Consider the following 5,873-nt stretch of genomic DNA (forward strand, 5'->3'; position numbering starts at 1 on the left):
GATATAATTATTATTATATCCCTGGATATAATTATTATTATATCCCTGGATATAATTATTATTATATCCCTGGATATAATTATTATTATATCCCTGGATATAATTATTAAAACCCTAGATAATTATATCCTGTTTTATTTTATTTGAACTTTACATATAAGTGTAATTAAACATATAGTATGACATTTAATTTTGAATATATAAAAATGTTGCATCACTTAATAATTTATAAATTTCTGAAACTAATTTCAGAAAAGATATGTTAGAATAAATTGGAAGCTTCTTTAAAGACATTTGTCTTCTTACTTCAAGAATAAAATGATCTGGCTTAAAATTTTTAACATAAAAAAGAATTCAAATATTGATAATATTTGGTGGAGATTTGTTTTAAAATGTATTAGTTTGTTTGCCTTTTTATAGAAATTTGACAGGGCGACAGGACAATTTCTTAAGGCAACAGTGATATTTTTATATTTGTGCGACTAAGAAATTATTTACACATTTTGAATGCTATTAACTTAAGTATCCATGCGATCTCTACTTGAAACTCTAAAATTGATTCTACTTCTCAATTTTGAGTACCCTCCTAGAGAATGTTCCTTTGTATTGTCCAACTAGTATAGATTTTTTTAGAAAAATCCTTTCCTTGGTTTGATGACTCTCCAATTCTTCAGCCAGTTGTTTCTGGTATATAAATCACTTTCAATCAATACCAAAAAGATCTCTCAAAACCATAAATTTACATGGAAATTAAATGACCTACTCCTGAACAGATTTTGGATAAAGACTGATATTAAAGCAGTAATCAAAATATTTTTTGAAATGAATGTAAACAAATATACAACATAACAGAATCTCTGGGATATAGCTAAAGCAGTGTCAAGAGGAAAGTTTATAACACTAAATGCCTACATGAAGAAGTTAGTACGATCTTAAATTAACAACCTAACATCACACCTAGAGGAACAAGAAAAACAAGAGCAAACCAACCACAAAGGTAGCAAAAGAAAATAGGCTGGGCGCGGTGGCTCAAGCCTGTAATCCCAGCACTTTGGGAGGCCGAGACGGGCGGATCACGAGGTCAGGAGATCGAGACCATCCTGGCTAACACGGTGAAACCCCGTCTCTACTAAAAAATACAAAACTAGCCGGGCGAGGTGGCGGGAGCCTGTAGTCCCAGCTACTCGGGAGGCTGAGGCAGGAGAATGACGTGAACCCGGGAGGCGGAGCTTGCAGTGAGCTGAGATCTGGCCACTGCACTCCAGCCTGGGTGACAGAGCGAGACTCCGTCTCAAAAAAAAAAAAAGAAAATAAATAACCAAAATCAGAGCTGAACTGAACAACCGAGACATGAAAACCCATGCAAAATACCAACAAGACCAAACATTTGTTCTTCAAAAGTATAAATAAGATTGATAGACCACTAGCCAGATTAATAGAGAAAAAAGAGAAGATTCAAATAAACACAATCAGAAATGACAGAGGGGACATTACCATGGACCCCACAGAAATACAGTAAACCCTGTTATAAACTATAAACAAGAAAAAAATAGATAAATTCCTGGAAACATACAGCCTCCCAAGATTGAATCAGAGAGAAAACAAAATCTTGAACATACGATAATGAGTTCTGAAATTGAATCAATAATTTTAAAAAAACCCTACCATCCAGAAAAAGCCCTGAACCAGATGGATTCACAGCTTAATTCGACCAGATTCACAAAGGTGAGCTGGTAGCAATCCTACTGAAATTATTCAAAAAAATGGAGATGGAGGTACTCCTCCCTAACCCAGCATCTATGAGGCCAGGTTCTGATACCGAAACCTGGGAGATACAGTGAAAAGAAAAGTTTCAGGCCAGTAGTCTTGATGGACATAGACATAAAAATCCTCAACAAAACACTAGCAAACCAAATCCAGCAGCACATCAAAAAAATAATCCACCATGGTAAAGTAGGCTGTATTCCTGGGATGCAAGGTTGGTTTCACATATGCAAATTAGGAAATGTGATTCATCACATAAACAGAATTAAAAACAAAAACTGTGTGATTATCTCAACAAATGCAGAAAAGGCTTTGATAAAATTCAACACACCTTCATGTTAGAAACCTCAACAAACTAGTCATCAAAGAAGCATACCTCAAAAGCCAACATTGAAAAGTAAAATTAAAATTAAAAACAAGGAAACAAATTAAAAAACCCAAATAATCTGTTTTGCAGTAACTAAAACTAGATCCCAAGTGCTAGTAAGCAAGAATGTTATTTCCTCCCGAGGTTTCTCTCCCATTCTCTTTATTTAAAAAAAAAAAAAAAAAAAAATCCAAAAAAACTCACAAAAATAAAGCAAATAAAAGCCAAAAAACTATTCTAAACTGTATCAGGTATATTAGATAACAAACAATTTTGAAATGTTCAAAATATTGAAAACCAAATGTTTGCTTTTCACTCACTCTACTTGACTGAATCGAGTGGCCGGGGCTGTGTTCCTCATTATCACTCAGGCATCAAGGCCAATGTAGCATCAATGTTGACGCATTCTTCCACAGTTACTGAGGAAGGTCAAAGCACAGCTGGCATTCAGGACCAGTGCTCCAGCTTGGAGGTGACACGCACCACTTCTGCCCAAAACTCATTGACCAGAATTAGAAGTCTGGTCCCATTAAACCACAAAAGGGCAGGAATTTGGTGCTTCATGGTGCCCAGAAGGAGATGAGAATCAGATATCAATAAGCAGCTCTATGTTGACCATGTAAATATTTTTCTTCTTTTCTCTCCTCTACTTCCATCTCACACTTTCTGAGCAAGAACTTGCCTCTTCTTTTTTCACAAGGAAAAACTAAAACTGCAAAGTATGAATTCTCTCAGATGCCTAACTCCAGAGTAACTAAATTACTGTAACTACACTCATCTTCAGCCACTTTATTCTGGTCTCAAGGAGATGTCCCATCTCCTGGGAGAAGATATTTCTCTACATGCACTGAAGTTTACTTCCACTCCATTTCTTTAGAGACCTTGCTTCATCCATAATTTAATTTGAGCCAATATTATAAATTTCATCATCACTTATGTACCTTCCTTCCAGGCTGTAAACAAGTTCAATTATCTCACCTTCATAAAACTTCTCATTACATTGTTGTACACTCTCTTTCTATAAATGTGGAAAAATAGTATTTTATAATTTTTTTCTGTATTTTAATTGTGAAAGATTACACATATAAAAGTGTTTATTTTACACATATCTGTCTGTATCTATCTATCTATCTAGGCTTTCATAATAAGAGAACGCCTTTATACATGGAATGTGAGAAATATTATAATACCAGGCCCTTTGAAGTCCCCTTGTGTCACTTTTCTACTTAAACCCATAGGAAGTCATTTGTAAAATTTTGAGATACTTATCTCCTTGCTATTCTTTGATAGTTTTAGCAAACACATATATTCCTACTAAGAGCATTTGCTTTTATTTTTTACTATACCCATTTTATAACTGTAATCCTACCATATATATGATTCTCTATTATTTGTATATTCTCTCAAGACATAATTGTAAGATTGAAACTTGTGGCTGCATTTATCCACAATTCATTGAGTTATACTGCTGTAGAAAAGTCCATTGTTGGATATCTTACAATTTTGTTTCTGTTCATTCTACTGTTCATATATCTTTTGGTAGTTTCAAGGTTTCTTTTTTTGTTATTACTGACACTATCATTACAAAGGCCAGGCACGGTGGTGGTGGCTCACACCTGTAATCCCAGCACTTTGGGAGGCCGAGGTGGGTGGATCACCTGAGGTCAGGAGTTCAAGACCAGCATGGCCAACATGGTGAAACCCCGTCTCTACTAAAAATACAAAAATTAGTCAGGCATGGTGGTAGGTGCCTGTAATCCCAGCTACTCAGGAGGCTGAGGCAGGAGAATCGCTTGAACTGAGGAGGCGGAGGTTGCAGTGAGCCGAGATGGCACCATTGCATTCCAGCCTGGGGAACAAGAGCAAGACTTCATCTCAAAACAAACAAACAAAAATATATATATTATTACGAATATTCTGTCTCAGATATTCAAAACAAGATAAACTATTCTTTAAGATTTGCACATGAAAATGAAATTTCTGGGTCATCAACTATATATATGTTAAACCTTACTTAGTAATGACAGGTTATCTTTCATAATGCCTCAATCAATTAACACTCCCCAACCATAGGATATAATTTCTGTTGTTGCACAACACTGCCAACATTTAGTATTGTCACACTTTTATTGTGAATTTTGTAAATCTACTAGGTGTGAATCATTTCATAAGAATTTTAATTTGCATTTTTCTAAGCATGAATAGGATTGAATGTTGATTCTTATTTCATTGAACATTTATGTTTCCTTTCCTCTCTAATAGCTGTTCAAGACTTTTGCTCATTTTTCTATTAAATCATTAGGTTTAAAATAACTAGGTGTTTTCCATATATTCTATATGCTATGCTATTCTATTTAGAACGATTTACATTAAAATGCTATTTCCCAGATTATGGTTTATCTTTTCACATTTCCTAATGACTTTTGACAAATACAAATTTTTTTAAATATCAATATTTTCAATATTTTTCTTTATGGTTTTGACTCTTGAAATATAATGAGTCCTTACCCTAGGATGTAAAGATATTCTCCTCTGTTTTCGTTTAAAATATGTCTTCCAAAATTATTTGTCACAGAGTAGAAATTATACTGTATTTTTTCAAGTACCCAGATATCCCAGTACAACTTATAGAATAGCGAATTTTCCTCACAGATCTTCAGTGTTGGCTGTCATATCATATCTTTCTGTTGTATTAGCCTAATCTCATATTCCTATGCCAATAAACTTTGCTATATTTTCTTAATAGTCTTTTAACAAGTCTTGATAAGTAGTTGGTCTTCCCTCTTTCCTCAAGGAGATAATCTTTTTTAAAGAGTGTTGATAATTTTTGGCATTTGAACATATACATGACTTTTCTTGAGATGGAGTTTTGCTCTTGTCACCCAGGCTGCAGTGCAGTGGCACAATCTCAGCTCACTGTAACCTCCACTTTCTGGGTTCCAGTGATTCTCCTGCCTCAGTCTCCTGAGTATCTGGGATTACAGGCAGCCACTACAATGGCTGGCTAATTTTCTGTATTTTTAATAGAGATAGGGTTTCACCATGTTGGCCAGGGTGGTCTTGAACTCCTGACCTGAGGTGATTCACCTGCCTCAGCCTCCCAAAGTGGTGGGATTACAGGTGTGAGCCACCACACCTAGCCTTTAATATATATTTTACCGATTTATTTATTTATTTATTTTGTTACACTTTAAGTTCCAGGGCATATGTATACATGTGCCATGTTGGTGTGCTGCACCCCATTAATTCATCATTTACATTAGGTATATCTCCTAATGCTATCCCTAACACCTCCTCCCTCCCCACAATAGGCCCCAGTGTGTGATGTTCCCCTTCCTGTGTCCAAGTGATCTCATTGTTCAGCTCCCACCTATGAGTGAGAACATGCGGTGTTTGGTTTTCTGTTCTTGTGATAGTTTGCTGAGAATGATGGTTTCCAGCTACATCCATGTCCCTACAAAGGACATGAACTCATCCTTTTTCATGGCTGCATAGTACTCTGTGGTATATATGTGCCACATTTTCTTAATCCAGTCTGTCGCTGATGGACATTTGGGTTGATTCCAAGTCTTTGTTATTGTGAATAGTGCCGCAGTAAACATAAGTGTGCATGTGTCTTTATAGCAGCATGATTTATAATCCTTTGGGTATATACCCAGTAATGGGATGGCTGGGTCAAATGGTATTTCTAGTTCTAGATCCTTGAGGAATTGCCACACTGTTTTCCACAATGGTTGAACTA

The sequence above is a fragment of the Rhinopithecus bieti genome, unplaced genomic scaffold, assembly GCF_001698545.2.
Source record: "Rhinopithecus bieti isolate Rb0 unplaced genomic scaffold, ASM169854v2 scaffold_14937, whole genome shotgun sequence".
Taxonomy (NCBI): Eukaryota; Metazoa; Chordata; class Mammalia; order Primates; family Cercopithecidae; genus Rhinopithecus; species Rhinopithecus bieti.